Consider the following 24,472-nt stretch of genomic DNA (forward strand, 5'->3'; position numbering starts at 1 on the left):
TCGTTTTAATACCAACAGATCGGGAAAACTCCTTGCTAATTACTTACGAATTAAAAGAGATAAGACTCAGATTACCTCTATACGAGGATCTCACGGCAAAGTGGCTATTTCCCATAACGATATTGTGCAAGAATTTTTACGTTTTTATTCTACCCTTTATAGTAAACCTGACACCTGCCCTGAATCTTTAATCGATTCCTTTTTAAATAAGTGCAATTTACCCCATATTTCCTTATCAGATAGAACAGGTCTAGATTCACCAATTACATCTGAAGAAATTTTGCTTGCCATTAAGTCACTTCCCAAGAATAAATCCCCAGGTCCGGATGGTATCCCAGCAGAATTTTACAAAGAATTTCAATCCCATCTCCTCCCTTATTTGCATACCCTTTTCTCTCATTTTGGCTCCTCTGGTACTATCTCGGGCTCTTTTACGGACGCCTTAATTATTGTACTGCCTAAGCCTGATAAAGATCCTACCTTGGTCTCTAATTATCACCCCATTTCCCTAATAAACCAGGATTGTAAGCTCTATGCGAAAATCCTTGCTACTAGACTAGCTCCTGTTCTCCATTCCATTATTCACCCAGACCAATCTGGTTTCATGAAAAATAGATATTCTGCTAATAATACTAGAACTCTACTACATATTATTGAACAAAGTTCTCAACTTACTTCTCCTGCGGGAGTGATGGCATTAGATGCAGAAAAAGCATTTGATAAGATTCACTGGCAATTTTTATTTAAAACTTTATTGTCCTTTGATTTTGGTGCCCCTTTTATTCGTATGATTTCTGCTTTATATTTTGCCCCTACTGCTCGTTTGTTCATTAATGGTCAAATTTCTAGTCAATTTCCACTCTTTAGAGGAACTACGCAAGGTTGTCCTCTTTCTCCACTGTTATTTCTCTTAGGTATTGAACCTTTTCTTAATTATATTCGCCTTTGGGATGACATTGGGATTGGGATTGGGATGACACACAGGGGCAGCTCTTCGTTATGGAAATCAGTCAGGGCTACGCTTTCTTTGTTTTTGTAAATGTGTTATATATAACACTAATAGTAAATAATATTATATTATTCACTATTATGGTAATATTGTATTTGCAAGATTGGAGTTGTACACCTCAACCAATACTCTCCGGCCTACCAAGTAGTAACAATCTCAAGCCTTACAATTTGTCATAGAATGACTCCCCTTTTGATGTTAAACTGGTACCGCAATGCGCAGAAAGCATCAAAACAGCACCCAACTGTTGCCCTTTGCAGATGCTTAGAAGTCATTGTGCTGTACCACTCCTTACATGAAATCCTGCTTACAGGTGACTTTAAGATTAGGGACTTGGGAAGTGTCAGCATCCCTGCTCATAAAGTTAAGTATCAGAAAAAATGTATGACCTGTCAATAACTTTCAAATGAATCTCTGCCAACCAAGTTTTGAAGTCCCTAGCTCTACATCTTCAGCCCTCTCCACTTTCAAAGAAATTTCATCAGTTGACTACACCTTCTTGTCTGAATCTCTAAAGGACTATCTCACTAAGTTTGAGATTCTTAGGCCATGCGAAAGCGATCATACACCCATGATATTAACCTTAAACTTAGACGGTCCCATGGCACCCAAATACTGGGCAGTGGGCTCCTCTACACGATTCAAAGCAACAAATATAGTTAGGTGGATCAAAGGGAGGCCTACAGACACTTCAGTGTTATTTAAGTGGCTTCACAAGGTAACCACGGTGTCTTCTACCAGCATTCTGGGTGTCACACAAAACACGTGGGGCGGACTGACCACTGAGCTTATGGATTCTCTACAAGTTACCAGGGACAGCAAGCAACCCCCTATAGTGACAGGGAGTGTGCATACCAACAGAGAGCATAACATAGTCATCATTACTTCATGGAGAAGGTTAAGAAGATCCATGCATATTCACATATGCAACTCAACCATCAAAATTGCAATGGCCATCATTAAAATGTGCAAAGAACATAAAAACAGTTTGGGAAATGAAGAAAGCCTCAGAAGAAAAGGAAGCTATACCAAATGATTCAAGAAAGAAGCCTAGCCCGCTTCTGGAATTACATTAACAGATTAAAAGCTGCAAACTTATCCAGGGAAAATGGAGTCACACATAGAGCCTGGGTGACTCATGTTACAGCGTTGTACACTAGCAATCCAACAGCATCAGGGTACATGGACGAGCAGGGGGCCACCGACCAGCCAACAAGGAACCAGCAGGATCTTACCACAATAGCCCAGATTTGTAAAATAATCAAGGCATTGAAAAATTACGGGGAGCCAAGACCCAACAACATTCCTGACAAAGTCTTCAAATGTACCCCTGAGGAATGGCCAAGGGTTCTGACTCCCCTATTCAAACAACCCTTCCTCACTGCCGAAGTACCAGACGACTGGAGGGGCTCCATCTTGTGTCCTATACTCAAGAAAGGTGACTGAACAAAGTCATCCAATTACCGTCTGATCGCCTTGTTGGACTTAGAGGCAAAAGCATACGGCAAACTGTTACTTAACCATCTAGAGGCCTGGGCTCTAAACAAAGATGTTCTTGCAGTTTTTTCAGAAGACTTTCAAGTGACACTATGAACCATGGATAACATCCAGCAGCCTAAAGAAAACAATTACCACTTCTCTGCTGTTTTATTGATTACAGTGCTGCCATTGACAAGGTTAATCATCCCATGCTTTGGAGGAAATAAAAAATGTGGGGTATTCCCTCAAACCTCCTATGGGCCATAGTCTCTCTTTACTCAGACACATGGCCATGTGAGGATAGGGCCACATTCTGCCACTTCCAAAATTCCCATCCAAGGTGGTCTCAAGCAAGGCTGCGTCCTCGCCCCTCTGCTCTTTAATCTATATACTGCAGACTGGCAAAGCCTTGGCAAACTACCACCTTGCTCACCCATGATTAGGCCAGTCATCTCTACACATCATCCAATATGCAGACAACATCGTAATAACAGACCACACCAAAGTGGCCATACAGCAAGCATTGAGTAGCCTCCACAAAACAACAAGCAAACTATCTCGAGATCAACCAGGACAAGACTAAAGTCATGGTCTTCGACAGTCCAACAAATAAGAAACTTCTTTCCTAGGGCCAAGACCCTTAAAACAGCACTGAAATACAACTACCTGGGAGTTTGGTTTTCAGAGACCTCCAAACCCTCAACGCACTTAGACTCATTAAAAAAAGAAAGCCACAGTCATAATATGCGGGCATGCCTGCCTTAACAGGAAAATAAAAAGTGCCCCAGCTGCTCCATTCCTGAAAGTCATAAACGCTTGCCACCTCCCAGGGCTATACTATTGGCACCAGGCTTTTCCTGGGGCCTGTGCCCCAAGTCTAGAACACGCACAGTGTTCAGATCTTAAGAAAACTTTTCAACTGCCCAGGCATCTTCGTAGGTCTAGGACCCACCTGGAATTCGGCCTGACAAATCAAAAACTAACTTCTGAGGCTGACATCTTGAAATACTACATATGCATGCTGAAGAAGCAATCCACATTTGTAACAATCCACATTTGTAAAGCGCACAATCACCCGTAAGGGTCTCTAGGTGCTGGGGGCCGTCGGGAAGATTAAGCAAGCTATTGCCCAGAGTCACATGGTGCTGGGCTAATCTGCCGCCAGTGCTGGGGATCGAACCGTGATCCCCAGATTCCGGAGTCAGTCGCCCTAGCTTCGGCGCCACAAACTCACCTGAAACTTGCCTGAAAGACACATTCAAGAGCACAGGTAATCCATGGCATTGTCATCTACAGAAGGCAATAACACCTCTCCAAATTGTAGCACCTGCATTAACAGCCAACACCATCTCTTTCCTGACCTGGACGAATGCAATCAACCGGCAGATGTGCTTACCCGCACATCAGCAAGACATCGCCTCCTTAAAGACATCAGACATTCTAGCCCTTTGAACACCTCCCACCTGGAAGGGATCCCCCCAAGTATACCTTTCAGAAGCCACCAATCGTTGTGTGTAGAGACATTTTGAACATGCAGCTCATTAGTCTTTCGAGAGCAGACCTCAATCCAGCGTGGGTCATCACAGAAAAGGAGGGACCATGCAGACTATATCATTTCAATCGAGAGTCATGGTTGCACCTCTTGTGTTGCCTCCCCTCTCTTGATGCCGCTAGAAGGTCCTTGCTGAAACCAATCTCCTTGCTGAAGGGGGCCTGTTTGCCAGGAAGCCTAAGCGACTAGATTTGCCCCCCCTAAGAATCCTGCAGCCTCCTCGGTGGGTCGTCTGTGACTTACTTCATTGAGCTGGAGGACCTGACTCAGAATGGGGGTCCTGGGGTGCAACACGCATGGAGCCCCGGCTGCCTGACCCTGGAATGGCCGCCAATTTCAGACGCCCGACCTAAGCTGACCAGAAAATTCACCCTCAACGAACTACAGTGAACCCCCCATGAACCTGCAACCACTGCAACAGGTCAGCTGTGACCTACAACACCAAAGTGGGTGCCCTGAATCTGAGTTAACGCCCTGGGGTGCTGCAGACATGGAACCCTGGCTGCCTGACCCTGAAATGGCTGCCTAATTCAGACGCCCGAACAGAAGCTGTCAACTATAGTCCACCTGATCCATGGGAACTTTTTACCGAACTACCTACCCCCTATCCCTCCCCGCTCTACTCCTCTCCACTTTGCTAATACTGACCTCTGCCCTCACCTGTCCTGGCCCTTAGTCCCCACCCTATTTATCAGTGAATTTTCTCTCGTCATTTGAGATCTAGCTATTTTGTCTGATGTCCGATGGAGCTACCTGGTTTAGCTATAGGGGAGATAGGTCGGGGATTCCCTCCTTGGACGTCACCTACCCAATCGGTCTTTAGCCAGACTTCCTTTCATCTCTCCTGTTGTCTCTTCCCGCATCCTCCCTCTATTTATGTCTCTACCTCTCTCCTCTCTCATTATATTGAGACTGAACTATTTTGTCGAATGCCCGATGGAGCTACCTGGTTTAGCTATAGGGGAGATGGGCCGTGACTCCCTCCTTGGTCGTCACCTACCCAGTCGGTCTTTAGCCAGACTTCCTTTCGTCTCTCCTGTCGCCTCTTCCCGCATCATCCCTCTATTTATGTCTCTCCTTGTCTCCTCTCTCAATGCATTGAGACTGAACTATTTTGTCGAATTCCCGATGGAGCTACCTGGTTTAGCTATAGGGGAGATGGGTCGTGGACTCGCTCCTTGGTCGTCACCTACCCAGTCGGCCTTTAGACAGACTTCATTTCGTCTCTCCTCGTTGTCTCTTCCCCTATCCTCCCTTTCTTACCTTCCCTGCCCCCTCCCCTCTACACTCCATTTATTTTGCCCTCCATGTTTCTTTAAATGTTTTCCCATTGAGACCTAGCTATTTGACCAATGCCCGGTGGAGCTACCTGATAGCTATAGAGAACATGGGTTTTGGGACTTCCCCTCGACCGTCACTTACCAAGCCAGACTTTGGGGAGACTTTCCTTTCGTCTTTCTGCTGTATCTCCCTCCTACACCTTTACCCTTACCCCCCTCCCCTCTACACTTCAATCATTTCGTCTTCTATGCTCTTGTAATTGTTTGTCTAGCAACTGATGTAAATTGGAACTGATATAATCTTGTAATGTAATTTTTGTGGAACCTCATGTAAAGCGCTCTGATACCTCCGGTTCTAGCCAGCGCTATATAAGACTCTTAAAATAAATAAAATAAAGGTCCATAACTGACTACTGTATTTGGAAACCCAGCATAGTCTATTTTAATCACCTTTTCTATTAGCAAGCCTGCGAACACTATTTTGCACCATTGCACTTGAACCATTCATGCCACTTGGGTTATGGCTCTATGCTCAGGTACTGTCAAGATCATCAGCTCATACATATGCACAAAGGACCTTTTTCGGTATTGTTTCAACAGGCTACATCAATGGGGAAATATTTCAGCCAGGGCTCCTACCTCCCAGAGCAAAACTTAGTATATGGTGCTCTATAATTAAAACTAGACTAGCCGTGAAATATTCCCGCCACCTAAGTAACTGACAAATTGGCCCCTAATAATATGTACTATAGCTTATATGAAATCTCATACCAACAGATTTGTACATGTTTTGTCAACAAGAAATGAATGGTCCCAAGTCAGTGGCTTTAGATTGCCACCTGTGATAATCACGTCGGTAAGGTAATGTGAACTTAACCTGTTCAGCAAAAGGCACATTGCACTTTCAAAAGACTCCCTTTTACCACATATTTTGTCTGAAGTAAGCTATTGGATTAGAATTTCTGTATTTTGTGTTTTAATCGTTTGTTACACTCAACTAATTTTTAGCCTATGGTCTCTTTATGTTATTGTCTATTTATACATTCTAAATGATTGTAATGATATCAATTTTTTTTCTTTTTTTGTATTCCTCATATACCAATACAGGCGTTCTAGATGGAGAATCCCGACCTCTCTCCTCTGCTCAGGATGTTCCGGCTCCGTTGTTTGAGACCCGTGGAGAGAGAGAAGGGATGAGCCCCTCTAGCAGCAACTGTTTTCTTAATCCACTCCATTTCATACTATCCTGATGACCCTGTGATGATTTGGAGGCAAGGAACCAACAGTGCCCAGGTGAAATCATAGGAATACCGTCATCTGTTCCGCCACGGCACAAGGGCCGCCCAAACCTTACCAAAGCTTGTGCTATCACAAGCTATATCGGACTGACTTGTGAAAATGATATGTTTCAAGCACTCTGTAAAAGTGGGGGCATTCTCATCTTTCCAGGCCCTACATATTTCTCGTCTTGCCAAGATAATAACGTAAAAAATAAATTTGGACGCCATATCATTGGGATGATAATCTGTGGCTAACCCGAACAGAATCAACCTCGGGGTGACCACTAGTTGTATATGTAGTACCTGAGCCAGAAAATCCTGTATTTTAGACCAATAACTTGTTATCATCGGGCATTCTACAAACATGTGAAAGTCATCAGCAGCCAATTGTTTTCTCCTTGGGCAGTGATGTTCTAGGCCTGTAATTATTACTAGTTTTTTTGGTGATATATATGCTCTATACATAGTAAAAAGATGATTTCTTTTAAGGGGAGCTGGTTTAACAACTGCCTTCAGCATACTAAAGGAGTCCCCCCAGAGGTCCTTTATGTTGTTAAAATTTAGACCCCAAACGTTACTCCACAATCTTTGGAGTTCAGGTTCTGTCACTCCCTCTGCCTCAATCATGGCCAGTACCAAAAGGATAGCTCTTTTTTCCACCCACCCTTCCTAGATATTGAATCAAACTTTGGATTGGATGTATCAAAATCCCATGGTATAGTTGCCCAACATCCTGACAGCTGATAATACTTGAACCTAGTAAGAGTCCCGCCAGTCAGACTACACAGAGATTCCCAGTCCATGAGCTGTGAATTCTTTTGCAAATCATGCCAGCATGTTAATTCTGCTAATTTAAGGGGGCGTGACAGCTGATCATTAAGGCAATCTGGCGTCCCTGGAGAGTCCCATATCAGGGCCTGGGATGCGTAGTATGAAATTCCCATTCTTTTCCTAATAAATAGCCAAGTTTTCAGGGCCGCACCCAAGATCTTTAGCCTCACCTTTTTATAGAACCTTGGATCGCCATATTTAAAAAGGAAATATTCTTGCCCTTGTGGGATACCATGTAGTAGTGCCTGAAACAAGAGTCCTAAGGAGGATGCATCCGCCTTGTCAGCAAAGAGTCTGAAATTTTTAAAATGGAAAGAATGACAATAAATAAGTAGGTCCGGGGGAGCCAACCCTCCTGTTTTTAGGTTTCTCCTTAGTTTTTTCCAGGAGATTCTTGATGTCTTGGTGTTCCAGATAAAGGAACCGCTTTTCCCCTGTGCTTTGGCTATGTCAGATGGATTAAAAATTAATGGGATTGAATTGAAAAGAAAAGTGATTTTAGATAAGATGATCATTTTAATTAGGTTCACCCCCCCAAAGATGTTTAACGGGAGGCCTGACCACCGTTGCAAAAGACCGCAGACATCCTTATATACTCTTGTTAGATTTATTTTAGATATCTCTGAGAAATCTTGGGCCAGATGTATTCCAAGATATCTCATTCGCGACTTAACACCTGGGGCCGCCACCTCCCGGTTCCATTGCATAATCTCGGTTTTTATCTTTATTTATTTTGTATCCTGAGATTTCCCCAAAGGACTCTGCCTGATCAAATAACCTGGGAATTGCTTCATCCGGGTTAGAGGTGAACATAAGCAGATCATCTGCATATAGGGAAAATGTTAGAGCTAGATCTGCGATTTTAAAATGTTTAATCAAAGGGTCTGATCTTAACTGACAGACAAAAGGTTCAATATATAAATTGAACAACGGGGATAGGGGGCACCCTTGCCTTGTTCCGCGTGATATAGCAACTCAGTCCGTGAGGAGTCCGTTTACAAGAATTTTTGCCCGAGGACTGGAATAGAGAGATCTGATTGACGATATAAAATTCTCAGGAATTCCAAAACTAGATAGTGCCGACCATAGATATGACCAATTTACTTGGTCGAAAGCCTTAGCGGCATCGATAGCTACAATAGTCAAAGGGAGTTTCGTATCTGTAGCGACGTCTATGGCAGCAATAGCTTGGAAAGTTAGTTTGTTTAACTGCCTGCGCGGAATAAAGCCTCTCTGATCTTTATGTGCTATAGTTTTGATGACTTTAGCCAATCTCGCTGCCAAAACCCCTGCAAAGATCTTATAGTCCGTGTTTAGCAGCGAGATTGGCCTGTAGGACTCAATTGTTAAGGGGTCCTTATTAGGTTTCAGGATCAGAGTGACTGTGGCTTCTGACCAAATTTGTGGAGTAGTCTCGCCTAAAAGATGTATCTTATTAAACAGAGTCGTTAGGACTGAGATCACTTTATCAGAGCCTATTAGATATAACTCTACTGGGAGCCCATCGGGCCGGCTGCCTTTCCCTTGGCCATTTTTTTTATCTGATTTAGAACTTCACCCTCTCTTATATCTGAGCTCAGAAATGCTCTGTCTGCCTCTGTTAACTGAGGCAATTCGAGCTGATTTAGCCAATCTTCTGCTCTTTGAGATTGAAAGCAATTCTCTTCTGTATAAAGATTTTGCATAAACAATTTGGCCTCCTCACGGATCTGGTCGCTGTCATGGGAGGTGACCCCTGTACTACGCACGGTTAATCTCTTGATCTGATTTCTAACCCTGTCAGTCCTGGCCTTCCAGGCAAGAAGTTGTCCACACTTTTCCCCATAGGAGAAATGTTGCAGTTTGCTTGCATCCCACCTGTCTTTGAGTATTTTAGCAAGATTAGTCTGATATTCTGCCCGTAAAGTATCTAGCTCACTTTGTATAGCAGCCAGATTAGTCTGCTGATCTAACAAAGCCCTCTGTAACTGCTGTTCTTTCTGTTTTATTTTAAGAAGACATTCTTCTTCCACTCTTCTTCTAGTTTTGTTTCTCCAAATCCTTAGAGTGCTCAGGGATCCTCTCATACAGGCCTTGAAGGCCTCCCATACAGTTTGATCGGTTGTGGTACCACAATCCAGCCTAAAATACTTGGCTACCTGCGTCTCCAGATCATTTTCTACCTCCTCTTTTAGGAGTATTGATCTGTCCAGGGTCCACCTTCTTAGTTGTTCTCCCTGTTTAAGCTTAAATGTTAGTTCCACCATCGAATGATCTGATAGTAAAGCTGGAATGTATGATACGGTGTCAACTGCAGGAAAAAGCACCTGATCCAGTAAGAAAAAAATGATTCTGGAGTGGTGCCTATATCTGCGACTATAGAAGGAGTAATCTCTTCCATTACCATTTTTCACCCTCCAAACGTCCAATAGATTAAAATCTTTCATGATGATTTTAAGCTCGATTTGAGATTTGCGTGGGGCGGGGGGGGAGGGGGTAAATCTGGCCCTATAAGTGCGATCCAAAGTTGCATCAAAGATCAGGGTAAAGTCCCCTCCTATAATAATGGGTATCGCTAAATCCAAGAGACTAGCTTTTCAACTCAACAAGGCCCCTGGGGAATCTAGGTTGGGCCCATAATAAACTGCACATGCTAACCGTGAGCTGTCTACTACTAAGGATGCAGTCAGCCATCTGCCTGAATAGTCAGTCTCAACCCTCTCTACCCTAATCCCGGTGTTTGCACGAATTAGGATAGCCACTCCTCTAGTATTTCCACTCTGGTTGGAGCAGAGAAGATCCTGGATCCACCTTTGGTTCCTAAATGCTGCCCTGCACTCCTGTGGTCTAGATGAGTTTCCTCAAGCAAGCAAATATGGGCCCTTGATTTATTCAGGAATTCACGGATTCTGGAGAGTTTCTTGCTATCACTTAACCCATTTACATTCCAGCTTACTATTTTTATTTTACTGAATGTACTTGTCATGTGAAAGTTTATCTTGGAGAAGACTTAAAACTAATTCGAATCTTTTTCTTACTAGAGAGTAACGCCCTATTTTTATTTACCGTTATGGTTATATGAGGAATAATTTTTCCCTTTACTAATCCCACCCTCCCCTGCACCCACCCCCATCACTTGAGAAACCCTCCCTTGTAACCTTTGTCGATCTTGTCGCCATTTGGGAGCCCTTGGTTCCAACTTAAGATCTTTTTTTTATTTTTTTTTAGAATTTATATATTTCTAACATGTTTAACTACTTTTCATGTTTCATATTTTATATTGGTGATTTTGTTTTTCCCTTTGTCTTCACCCCTCCTTTCTCTTTTCTCTCTCTTCCTTTCCCCCTCCAATAAAGAATGAATATAAAAAAGTATGAAATATGAAATGGTATTAGTGGCCCTATTAAGGCCGAAAGTCCTTTTTGGTGAGTGGGAGAGGAGATCATTCTGGGGTTCTAACGTTCTCTTTCAAATTTATTAGGAAAGTGTCAACTTCTTAGGGAGAGGTAATGTTATATGTTATGGAGGGTTGCCTATCTAGAGCAAGCCAAACTGAAATATAAAACCAGAAGCAGGGAATATCACACTCTCATCAGACGTGCCAAAACTAAGTACTTTTCAGATAGGATTGGAGAAGCCCAAAACTCCACCAAGGAGCTATTTAAAATCTGCAAGGAAATTTCCATATGCAGCTCCTCTGTTGATCCCTCACTAAGCTCAGTTGAGCCCTGCAACCGTATTGCGACCTACTTCTCAGATAAAGTGGCTAATATCTATTCTGCTTTTGCAGGGGGAAAGGACAAGGCAACTGAGTTTAGGGAATCTCCTTACTTAGATGCAGGGACAGATAGTTTTGCAATTTTGAGATTCCATCAACTAATGAACTGCAGCGGATTTGTCGTTCGATTAAATCCGGGTCTCCCTGTGACCCAGCATCGCCGAAACTTCTCGGTCGAAGCATTGAAACTTTAGAACCTTATATTAGAGATGTTCTGGACATCTCTTTCAAGACCTGCACTGTTACCAGAAAATGGAAGCAAGCAATTGTACTCCCACTCCAAAAAAAAAAGCTAACCTTAGCTGGGACAGGTTGGACAACCTGAGACCCATTTCCCTTCTTCCCTATATGGCCAAGGTGGCAGAAAAGGTGGTCAATTCTCAAATTATGACCTTTGTGGATGAATCCAATCTTCTTCACCCTACGCAGTTTGGATTCCGCCCTCGCCATTCTACAGAGTCTGCGCTACTTTTGGCCACCGAGATTATCAGGCAGGGAGTTGATGAGGGTCAAACTATGGCACTCATCTTGCTTGACCTTAGTGCCGCCTTTGACACTGTAGCACATTCCATCTTGCTAAAGTGTCTTAATAAGGGAGGAATCAAAGGGAGGGCACTTAGATGGCTACAATCTTTTATGATGGAAAGAGGCTTCCAGGTCAGACAGGGTGACTGCTACTCCAAGCAATTCCATCTCGACCAAGGAGTTCCCCAGGGCTCTGCTCTTAGCCCCACCCTGTTTAACCTGTATGCTTCTCCTGTAGCCACTATTGTGGAGAAAAACGATATCCAACTCGTATCCTATGCTGACGACACGCAGCTGGCTATCTCCCTATCGCGGGCGCCCGACACCGCAGCCGCCAACTTCAGTGCCTGCATGCAGGAGCTAGCCTCCTGGATGTCCAACAACTGCCTGAAGTTGAACGGCTCCAAGACTGAGGTGCTTGTGGTGGGGAGCGGCCCGTCTGTGTGGTCCTCAGCATGGTGGCCAAACTGCTTAGGCCCTACTCCTGTGCCAGCTCAACAGGCCAAAAATCTGGGGGTCCTATTTGACTCCGAGCTATCATTTACGCCACAGATCAACCGGGTTGTGGGAATGTGTTTCGGAGTACTCAAAACCCTGCGCAAGGTCCTTGATATGCTCCCTGTTGGAGACAGACAGACCCTTGTGCATGCCTTAGTAACATCGAGACTGAATTATGCTAACCTCCTGTACCTGGGTAGTACGGTCAGTAGTATGAACCGTCTCCAGGTGCTGCAGAATGCAGCGGCCAGGTTGGTGTTAAGGCTCCCGAGACGTACCTCTTCCAAAGCGGCCCTAAAATCTCTCCACTGGCTACCGGTCTGTGAAAGGATCAAATATAAAGCCCTCTGTATTTGCCATCGTATCCTAGGAGGCAAGGCACCTGTCCCTTTGAATGGTCTTATTACCCCCTACAGACCAAAGCGGATGCTTAGATCCTCCGACACTGGCCTGGTCACTGTCCCCAAAATCCGCAGAGCCCGCATGGGTGGGAGAACGTTCCGTTTTCTTGCAGCCAAAAATTGGAACCTACTGCCGACTGAACTACGCCTGAAACCCTCTGAGTCCAAATTCCGCAGATCCCTCAAAACTCACCTGTTCCGTCTAGCACTGCCCTAGCTCCTTTCCCTTCACTCTCCCTCCCTTACTAAGCAATTCAGCGCAGGGACACGCCGGTGAGCGTAACTTAGCGCTTTATAAAATTCCAAAATAAATAAATTTTGTTCCTCCACACCACCTTCAATGCCGCAGGAAATTTCATCAATACCTGTGCCCCCTGACTTCTCAAATCAGACATTCGTGACCCCAGCTCCCACTGCGTCTGTGCTATAATTCTGCCTACATCTAAGCAGATGAGGTATTTGATTAAATCAAACTGAAGAGATGAATCTGTGAGGGCCCTACCTAGAATCAGCTCCTTCACTGCATAAGTGTGAAAGTTGACTAAGATCTTCCTTGGAGCTTTTCTATCTGGGTGCTGTCTAAATGGGTCTCTGTGGGCCCTCTGGATTTCGCTCTCGAGGTCAATGTCTAATTTGTCTTTTAACACCCCTTCTCTCAATAGTTTACAGATCAGAGATTATACATCTCCATTTTCTGCCCCTTCGGGTATCTTCAGGAATTTTAAATTGTTCCTCCTGGTGTGAATCTCCAATTGCTCCATGTCCATTTGCAGCAACCTGTTCTGGAGGAGTGGGCTGCACTATCACTCCTGATGGAACTTTCCGGGCCTCTCCCCCTTCTCTACACCCACTATCCTCCCCGACCACCTTGCCCCCTCGTAGCTCTTTCTGCCCCACAGGACACTCTTCAGGCACAGTACCTAGGCCCCTTTCAAACACAATGTCCATCCCTTCACCACCTAACAGCAGGGGGACCTCGGGCCTACGTCCAACCTACAGCAGATGTGTCTCACAACAGTCCTCGATTCCAAAGGCGCTAGTGCTAGCGGCACGGTGTTGTGCGCTTCTCCACCCCTCAGCCCCCGTCACTGCCCCCGTCACTGACCGTGTAACAGCAACTCCAGCACAATTTGCAGCACGAAAGTTGATTTTTGCAGCCGCAGCCCTGATCCGGCACCAAAGTCTCGCTCGGCGTGCACAGCAAGCATCAACTGCTTCCGCGTTAGGCCCTACCTCCTCCTCCGTCACTGTCTCTGCGTACTCCATGCCCATCCGAAATCTCTCCTGGGTCCTGCTGCCCGAAGCTCGGAGAACGCCGTGGCAAGAAAAAAACAATCGAAAAAATATGTAAGAATAAGGCTATACATATAGATAGTGAATATTATCTGCACTCTCACTGCTTCTTAAGGTAGAATCCAGCCTCTAACGGGCACAGACATAGCGAGGCTTCTCCCGGTCAAAACGGAGCTCCCGCAGCCAGCGTCAGCCTGCCGCCATGTTCCTCGCCCGTAATGATATCAATTAATCAAACAATAAAGTAATGCAGACTATTATTGTAATACAAAATGGAGTACAATTAGCTGGAATATGACCCTCCCTAGAAGCTAAGGTAAGTAAAACATGCTTTTAAGATGTGTGTTGTGTGCATGCGTGTAGGTGAGAGTGTTTATGTGAGAGAGAGAATGTGTATGTGTAAATGTTTGTGTATGTATAAGCGTTTGTGTGAATGAGTGAAAGCAAAAGTCATATGGTGTGTGATGTGACTTCCGCTACCTCTGACCTTTTAGTGAATTTAAGCGCATATGTTCAACGGGAATGTTTGCTGTAAATACTATTGTGCAATACAACATAGTATGTTTTAATATTCAACAGTACATCCTCAAAGTAGGGGCAATGGTGGCTTTCTCCCAGTTTGTCACAATTATTGTTTTTTCCTGCATGGCACTGTCACACTGAGCTTGGTGGAGGAGTGTGGCTCACTGATTAGAGCGGCAGACCCTGATGCAGAGGTCTGGCCCGGGACCAGGGTTCAATTCCCGACGCGGCAGGGTCCTGAGCCCAAAATGTCCACGGACTCGATCATTCTCGCCTCGGTGCCTATTCTAATCATTGGGTCCCACGCTGCAACTCTGGGCAATAGTTGCTTAATCTCCACTACGGCGGCCCACCCGCTGCGGGATGCTTGGCTTTCACCCTGGGGATACCCAGTAGGGGTTATCTCACAGGGAAAAGCCAGGACGGGTTCCCAAGGTAAGCGCCTTGATGCCTTCGGGTGATACGTGCGCTATATAAGTCGCAATACATTTACAATACATTTGGTGGTCTTGAGTGGTTAAATCTTTTTCAGAAGGCCATCTCTTGCCAATGTAAGCCTTCTGATGCCAAAAAGTGGGAGGTTTCTGGTGACTGACCATCTGGCAAGGTGTTTCCGACAATGGAGCCTGCTTAGGCTCCAGAGTCAGAAGAAAAGTAGTTCCTCTAATTCTAAACAAGTTGAGAGAACAGACAGATGGGTATATGGGGCATCTGCTAATTTTTAAAATATGGCTTGTGACCACCATCATATAAATGGCCCCCTAAGAATTCAATAGGTTGATCTTTTATCTCATGCCTCTTTCTGAGCACTGATGTCAGTTGCGTAAAACAGATAGGGAGTCAGCACTTCACGTCAGTACTTTATGCCCTGGCTCGTGGGGCTGAGAATGCTTTATTTAAGAGCCACCTTTAACACGTGAAATGTGGATAAACTTTCCACTTCTGTTTACCGGCTAAAAACAATCACATTTGTACTAAAACTAATAAAGTCTGGAAACTATAAATTCCTGTATGTGGCTTATACCAGATTAAGGGAAATTTAAAGGATTGAAATGTTATCCATTTGAGATTTTCATTTTAATGATTTGTACGATTCTAGAGGAGTAAGAATAATTGATTGGGCGTATTTATGTTTTTTAAGTATTGGTAGAAATTGGGTTTTTGGTTGACTGAGGTATTAGCCCCAGTCAGGCGGCAAACACAATTCTAGTTAGGATAAGAAGCAGGCAAACCCTAAATTAACCTGGGCTCATCCGCTGGTAGCTTAGCACAGAGGAGTCAAGTTTGACTTAAGGCAATCTGTAAACTTCAAACAGCCACATTGTTACCTAATAAAACAACTAGTTTAGAAAAATAGAACTTAATTAAATAAAACAAGACCAAAAAGGAAGGCAAATATCCAATAAGCAGAGCTCTTGATATGAATTTTTAAAGAATAAAGTGAAAATTGCACCAAAAAGCACTAAGCGCCAACAAAGGACATCTGTTCTCACTGGCCGGAACAAAGTCAAAAGCTCAGGGTGACTGCAATGGAGCGTGGGCTGGCTACAGGGGCCAGTTAGGGCCCGCTGAGCAAAAGTACCGTGGTCTGGGTTGCATCGATGTTGAAGATCCTGTCGATGATGGGGATGCAAGATACAGCTGAAGCGATACGTTGATGATGAAACGATATGCTGATTTTGATCCTTGCAGTGCAGCGATGTTCTTTTTCTGATCCGTGCAGCAGCGGCTCCGATGCACGCAAGGGCTTCGATTTGGAGTTCTTGTCATCAAGGCTACCATAGATGGAGGTGCAAAAACCTCAAGGAGAGTGCCATGCATTGCTAGTTCTGAAAGCCATGCATCAGGTGAATTCACGCAGCAGAGGGGATGCGCCCTAAGTTGGCAGGGTATGCCCAGATGTGGGTCCCTTGCTCACTTTGCCAATGGATTCAAGCTAGCCTGGCTGATGAGGGGTGTTACCCCAAAACCAGTCCCAGGATGCTTGTGTCTTGTCCAGGGAAGACCTGGCTTGGCAGATTGGGCTGGAATGTTCCCATGAGGAACAGGGTCAAGATTGATTTGCATATGGCTGGGTCTGCACTGAGGTAGCGAAGTGAGCTAAAGAATGATGATGAATTCAACCCAGATCTGAGACTGTGGGTGAGTGTCTGAAAAGTTTCAGCACTCGTCCATCATCTCCTTGTGTTTGACCTGCAAAGTTATAGCATGTGAACTGAAATTCATCAATAATTGCTGATGATTATTTCATGTAAATGTTCAGGTCTCAACAAATCATAAAAATGTTACTAGACCTGCAGGTCGAGAAGCTTCAATAATCTACTCGACTTAACTGCAATGCACTTGACCCGTAAACTGGTCTCAAATGTTGTGATTATTAGCAAGTGTTTTATTTTACAGTCGCCTTTTTCTTCATTCACACAACGGCACCTTCAACTATGTGAGTTCAGCATATCTGCAGTACAAAATAAAACTCTTTTGTTTGATTATATAGGCTAAATGTTTGCTCTATGAATAATTGGAATCTAGCCCACTTATAGGGTACACGCAATCCCTGACTTGCCTCTCAGTTTACTAAAAGCATTGCCATGAGGGCAGGGGCAAGGCTGTTTCTCAGTTCATGTTTAAACATTCACTTTTAATTAATGTATTTCTAAAGTATGATGTGGTAGCGCACTGTCGTTTACAGACAGTAAATTTCCAAGAAATAACCAAAAGCCTCCCCACTACTTTTCTGCTTTACTTATAACGCTACATAGTGTGCTAACAAAAATTTGGGAACATTTGATTTCAGAAAACACATTTATCCTTTGCACATAACCAAGTAAAGTGTTCTGATATGTTTTTCACCCTAATAAAATATTTTTTCATCACACAGAAGTACAAAAAATGGGCTTTCGCAACTACTGAAATATATTTTGAAATGTATGGTTGATTTATTAGGTATTTAAATGTTTTTTAGGAAAAACCTAATACCCTACAGTCTTTCATTTCAAACTTCGTATAGCAGGTCAGACAATTCACTTTAAAAAATCCTGGAACTCTGCTATCAAATAAGAAAAAGTAATTGTAAACTTACTTCTGACCTCTGTCTCTGAGCACAGAGCAAATGTGGCAAGATAAAAACAAGATTTAAAGATAAAATCAAGATTTGAAGACATCTTTATTGCTCGTTAACTTTCTGACTGAAGACAACACCTGCCCCAATGTTATCCTATGGATGATATAGACCTTGCGGTAGTGAAAAATGTTTTAAAGTATGAAGAAGTGTAATCTTGATCTCATATGAAGATAATGTAGGGGTGCATCATATTCACACATGGTCAGCACTCACATATATTCATTCCTGACTAATGTACTAAAGGGAGGAGAGTATTATGTGCCAAAAGGAATTTTGTTTGAAATACATGTACTTAGAATGTGATTAATAAAGTTGTGTGGCAAGTTATGTATTAATGCAACAGGAAGAAATAACATGAAATGCCATATTGGGAAATACTTAATTAGGATGTGTGCAACTAATGTTTAATGTTTATATGCATAATTTGAATTAATCAAGAACAGATGATTTAAACTGACATGTTTATAATTCATTGCATTTATTCATGCTTTAAGCAGTAGCATTTTTTTATAGAAAGGAGCACATATTCCTTAACCCTGTGCACATGTTAACTTAGCAAAACTATGCCTCGAGAAGAAATTAGTTCAGTTGCTGCTCAGATTTGAAATATAATTTCACATTCAGATTTCATTATGCAATCTATGTTGCTGAGTTGTTTCAGTTGCAGATGAGGATAAGCCTCATTATTTAGAATGAAGGAGTTTTGTGCAAGGAGATAACGAAGCATGCGAAGGACGAGTCGGCTGAGGAAATAGCGGTTCTTATGGGAGAGGACTGGCCAAGGAGGAGAAGAGATCATTCTTCCTGTCTGGCTGGGAAAGCTGCTGAAAGTATCCAGTTGTGCCAGAGCTATGGAAGTTTCCCAAGGAGGAGTCACATGAGAGTGTCACGTCAACAAAAGACGATATTATGTGCTATGTTTAGTTAGGGAGATTCTATCCTGTGTTTCCTTAGGGAGCAGACCTATGCTGCTGCTTGCATGGCTTTAAGCTAATTGACCCAGTGTCAGAGTTTTTCTGTTGAAGACTGATGGCTGATTTGCTTTGTATTATATAGGGTACATCTCTTAAGGAGATTTGGACTTACCTTGATCTTTTTGTATTTTGTATACCATTATACTGAGACTAATCTATATTAATTTGTTTCTGAATTTACAATTAAACCTACTAAACTCAGATCAAAGATGCAATCGGATTAATGTGTAGCCACAATGGTTGCACTGTATTGAAATGATAACCAGTGATTTGATTCCTTTCACCACTCACTCCACTAGAAAGACCTGTCCCCTCTGGAGAGAATTGTGTAAATGGGCCTAGACTTTAACAAGTACATATCTTGCCTTTTAAATACACTGCACCCTGCCCTCTGGGTTGTTTAAGGCCTGTCATAGGTGTGATTTATATGTATCAAAAGGGAAGGTATGTTCTGTTCTGTTGAAGACTGATGGCTGACACCTTTCTTCTTTCCTTATTTGATTATGTCCTTACTCAAATGCTTTAGTGTAGAGTTGCCCTTTTAAAGTAGAGTAGGGAAAGTTAGTTTACTCATGCTTGTTAAAGAAAATCATCTAATGCAATTTAAACTTCATTTCTTTTTTCTGATTACCTGCGTCATTATTGTCGAGTTTGTCATTTGCTTTGTATTATATAGGGTACATCTCTTAAGGAGATTTGGACTTACCTTGATCTTTTTGTATTTTGTATACCATTATACTGAGACTAATCTATATTAATTTGTTTCTGAATTTACAATTAAACCTACTAAACTCAGATCAAAGATGCAATCGGATTAATGTGTAGCCACAATGGTTGCACTGTATTGAAATGATAACCAGTGATTTGATTCCTTTCACCACTCACTCCACTAGAAAGACCTGTCCCCTCTGGAGAGAATTGTGTAAATGGGCCTAGACTTTAACAAGTACATATCTTGCCTTCTAAATACACTGCACCCTGCCCTCTGGGTTGTTTAAGGCCTGTCATAGGTGTGATTTATATGTATCAAAAGGGAAGGTATGGACCTGGCAAAAGGGTTATCTTGCCAGGTCAACATGGCAGTTTAAACTGCATGCACAGGCTCTTGGGTGGCACAAGCAGTGCTGCAGGTCCACTAGTAGCATTTAATTTACAGGCCCAGAGCACATGTAGTGCACTTTACCAGAGATTTATATGTACATTATGTATGCAGATTGGGTATGAGTAACTGCTACCATGTTTTAGGGAGAAAGCACGCACACTTTAGCACTGTTTAGCAGTGGTAAAGTGCTCAGAGTCCTCAAGCCAACAAAAATGAATTCAGTTTAAATAGACAGAGAAAGGCAAAAAATTGGAGATGACCCTGTGGGAAGGGCCATTTTCCAACAAGTGTCTATTTCTCAACAGCAGTAGCAAACCGACAAATAAATGAAGTGCAAAAGTATATTTTCAATCGGTAAATAGGTCAAACAGTTTTTGGTGGGTCCATACATAGATTATGTTGGGTAATCAAAGGGTTCCTTGATGGCAAAGTATGAATTGAAAATTGCTAATTTTTTTTTTTAAGTGAAGGGCATATTTATAAAAGTGTTGCTTTGCCCTTGCGCCACATGAGATAGCTCAAGTGTAACACAAATACTGGAATTATATTTACCAAGCCACGCAAGGCCATCTTGCGTGGCTTGGTTAAATTGGAGTAACACAAGGTAGTGCAAGTCTCTGCCCTCAATTACTCTGCCCCAGCGAGGCATCCATTGCTGAAGTATGAATGTTTCCACTCCACCACCCATGAATATTGGTGCTGTATGTGATTTCCCAAAACTGCTAAATCTGGGAATGCTTCAAAATGCTACGACTACCCAGGAGAGGCGTAATGAGGAGAAATATCTATATCTTGCCTCGTTTTGCCTGTTTCTATGTGTGGTGCATTCTGGACCACACATAGAAAGAGGAAAATGACTCATGGGATTGTTTTTCTGCAGGAAGGTGTCCCTTCCTGCACAGAAACAATCCTGTCTGCAACGCAGGCAACATTGCAGCATGGTGCAATGGTGCCTGCATTAGAGCTAGGCAGCAGCTTGTGCTCTAGCGCAGGCGGAGAATAGGAATGCGTCATACCGGTAAACAGCCATTAGTTCGTAATCATTACTACGCATACCATTACAACGCATGCATTACCACACAAGTGTTGTACAACGCAAAGTAATTACAACGCTATTTTTACTTCGCATGTGCAAATACCATACATGTGTTTACAAAGAAATTCATTGTAAAGGCATGTATGGTATGCTTTCACAACGAATTTTGTTGTAAAGGTATTCACATGCGAACTAAAAACGAAAAAAATGATCCATGTCATTGTGAGGAAACTGAGGCTGTTTTCTCACAATGACATGCAGCACCCCTCGGAGACTGTTGGACAGGCCCCACGAAGGGCTCGCTCCCTCCCCGCATGACAGGGCCCAGACATCGGCTCTCCGGGGGCTACCCGCAGAAGCAACCCGCAACCCGTCCCCCTCCGGGACGCCTGCCCCCGGACATCTCTGTGCCACGGGCCCAGGCCCCCGTCAACCCCATTGCCCGGCCCAGCCGCCATCTTGGACACTGCACCACGCGGCCGCGTGGCCTCGGCTCGACCCCAACCCTGGGCCTGGCCGGGCCCCGACATCCCGGCACCACCATCCACCCAGGAGGTGAACGGACCACTTGGCAGGTTAATGGGAGAAAGAAGTGTCGATGGCTCTCCCCCCGCCAGGGGCCGATCGCCCCCAGCCTCCCCGGGTGCTGGCTCCACCCCCCTGCTGGGTGTCTGGACTCCCTCATCCCGGACCTCCCGACCTCCCAGTGCGAGGGTCCGGACATCAAAGGGCGCCAGACCTATAACTGAGGCAGCCCCAGAGCAGGAAGGCAGTTGTATCCTGGAGTCGAGAGACACCGAGAAGAACTCATCCTTGACGGACTGCTGGCGCTGCCGCAGCCCTGCCTTGTGAACTATTGTCCTGCCTGCTGGCGCTGCCGCGGCCTTCTGCAACCTTCATCCTCGTGGGACCTGCTGGCGCTGCCGCGGCCCGTTGTAACCGTCATCCTCGTTGGGACCTGCTGGCGCTGCCGCGGCCCGTTGCCACCTACGACCTCTTCGGGACCTGCTGGCGCTGCCGCGGTCTGACCCGTCCGAACGCCGAGCTCGAGGATTGTGAGCTACCACTGTTTCACCTCAGTACCTGTAGGTACCAAGACTGTCCCGCTACCCCCTTTCCCTAATAGAGACTAGAATTGAGAGGATCATCGTGTCCTAATCTCCTTGTATCGTACCACCTTACTCAAAGAATTGCCTATAAAAGGTGTTAAGCTGATCTTCGTGTGGCGTCCATCTGTGGGGGGGAAGTTACTCGTCTGTACGATCGCTGGAGACGGCCCTCACCGGAGGCCTCTCCCCTTGTGCTCGGCCGACCCTCCAGGTCCCCGTCTAACATTGGTGGCCAGCGGCGCGATCCGAACCAACGCGTAACCGTACAGAGAGTAACTCACCCTACGACTAATCCACAATGACGACCAGAGAGAGCGGATCTGCAGAGAAATTCCAGATGGAAAAACTGGAAGAGTACAACCACCGAGAGCTAAAACAATTTTGCATAGAACTAGGCATTGCTACCACCGGTCTGAGCACGAAAGAGGACTTCAAACACGCCCTAGAATCCTGGGCAGAGACGAATACCGCCGAAGCCCCGGAACCAAACACCACTCTGACAGAAGAAAGGAGAACGGATCTCTCCCGGGAAGAGATCCGAGAACGAGAGAAAAATAGACTTCACGAGTTAGAGCTGGCACGGCTCAAATTAGACGGAGAATTGAAACTGGCAGAACAAAAAATGAACTTAGAACACTTACGGCTCCAAGAAGAGCGAGAGGAGAAGCAGAGACAGAGAGAACTCGAAGAAAAAAGACTGGCATACGAACACGAGTGCAAGCTAGCGGAGATAGAGATGCGCAAACAGAACAAAGACCTAGGGGTGCCCGAACAACCGCGCCCCCCAGGTACTACCGAACAGAAGGTCCACATCCCCAAAGATGTGGTCCGGGAATATTTTCGGAACAACGACATATAGCAGTGGTTCAAGGCCTACGAGATCGCCATGACTGCCCACCGGATCGCTCGAAGTGACTGGGGAGCCGGTCTATGGGGGAGATTCGTCAATGAAGGCCGTGATGCCCTGCTGCAGCTTCCGGACCATCAAATGACGTCCTATGACCACATGAAGGCCGCCCTCCTCAGTCGATATGGGCTGACGTCCGAGATGTACCGCCAGAGGTTCCGCAACTGCACCCGCATCCCGGGTACAACCTGGATAGAATATGTGAACTATTTCAGCCGAGCCTTCGAGGGATGGATCAAGGGTAGCAACGTAACAACCTACGAACAGCTCTTCAACCTCATTGTGTGGGAGCACCTCTCCAACAACTGCTTCGTCGAGCTCAGGCAGCACCTCCTCGACAGTAAATTGACTGACCCCCGGCAGCTCGCCGCCGAGGCTGACCGATGGGAGAGCACCCGAGTGGCCCGAAGTGGGCCCAACGAGCAGAACAGAACCAACCAAGGTCATCATCGTCCCCGAGGAGGAGGAGGAGGCCCGGGCCGGGGGAGAGACGCCGTCCCAGCCGCTCCCGCAAACTACACCCCGCCCCCGGCCGGCCGGGGCAACCCCCGATGCGCCCGGGGTTCCGAGCCAATGTTACGTGTCATCGATGCCAGCGAGTCGGCCACTATGCCAGTGACCCGACCTGCCCAAAGAACCAGACCCCCGGGCCCCGCCAGGTGGCTGCCGCCGCCCTAGGAGAAGAGCAAGTCTCCGAAGGACCTGAAGAGTACGAGCAGGAGCAGCCCGAGTGGGAACCTGCCGCCATGACCCTGGCCTGCCTAGGGGGGAGAGACCTGATCCCGCGGGCTCCCCTACCAGCCAACACCAGGAAGTACAGCCAGTGGGTGAACATAAATGGGCGTAAGGCCGAAGCCCTGCGTGACACAGGGGCCAGTGTGACGGCCGTCCGTTGTCACCTGGTGACCCCAGAACAAATCCTGCCAAATGTTCTTTGCTCCGTCCGATCGGCCGACAATTCGGAGAGCCTGTGTCGGATGGCCTGCGTCCCCTTCGAATGGGGAGGAGTGTCCGGGATGCTAAAAGTGACTGTCCGCGACGATGCCCCCGTGGACTGCCTCCTGGGGAACGATCTCGAGAGTTCCCCATGGGCAGCCGTTGAAAGAAGAGAGCACCTGGGGATGTTAGGCCTCCCGGGCTGGGCGTGCGTAACAACCCGGTCCATGGCCGCCGACACCATCCCTAGATCTGAAGAACCCGCATGGCCAGCACCTCCTCCCCCGATCGCTCCGGAGGGAGACTCCATCCCTACCGACAACCCGGAACAATCCCAAGAAGAGCCCGCTCAGCCCCAAGACCTTCCGGACCTGGCTCAGTGGCGTCAGGAAGGGGGGCCCACCCAAGAACAATTCCGGCAAGAGCAAAAGACATGTCCCTCCCTCGAGGGACTGCGACAGCAAGCGCTCACCCAGAGCGCAGGAGACACCGCAGGGGCCCACTGGATCTATTGGGACAATGACCTACTGTACAGCGAACAAAGAGTACCGGAGCTGGGGACCAGTCGAGTGCTGGTGGTGCCCCTCCGCTTCAGAGACTTCCTTTTGAACCTGGCCCATGATGTCCCCCTGGCTGGACACTTGGGGCAAGACAAAACATACAACCGCCTGGTGACTCACTTTTACTGGCCGAGAATGAGAAATGACGTCTCCAACCACTGCCGGTCCTGCCCGACCTGCCAGGCCAGCGGGAAGAGCGGCCGCAAACTCAAGGCACCCCTGCAACCATTCCCCGTTGTGACCACCCCGTTCGAAAGGGTGGGAATAGACATTGTGGGGCCCCTGGACCCCCGAACAGCA

The sequence above is a fragment of the Lissotriton helveticus genome, chromosome 6 (assembly GCF_964261635.1).
Source record: "Lissotriton helveticus chromosome 6, aLisHel1.1, whole genome shotgun sequence".
Taxonomy (NCBI): domain Eukaryota; kingdom Metazoa; phylum Chordata; class Amphibia; order Caudata; family Salamandridae; genus Lissotriton; species Lissotriton helveticus.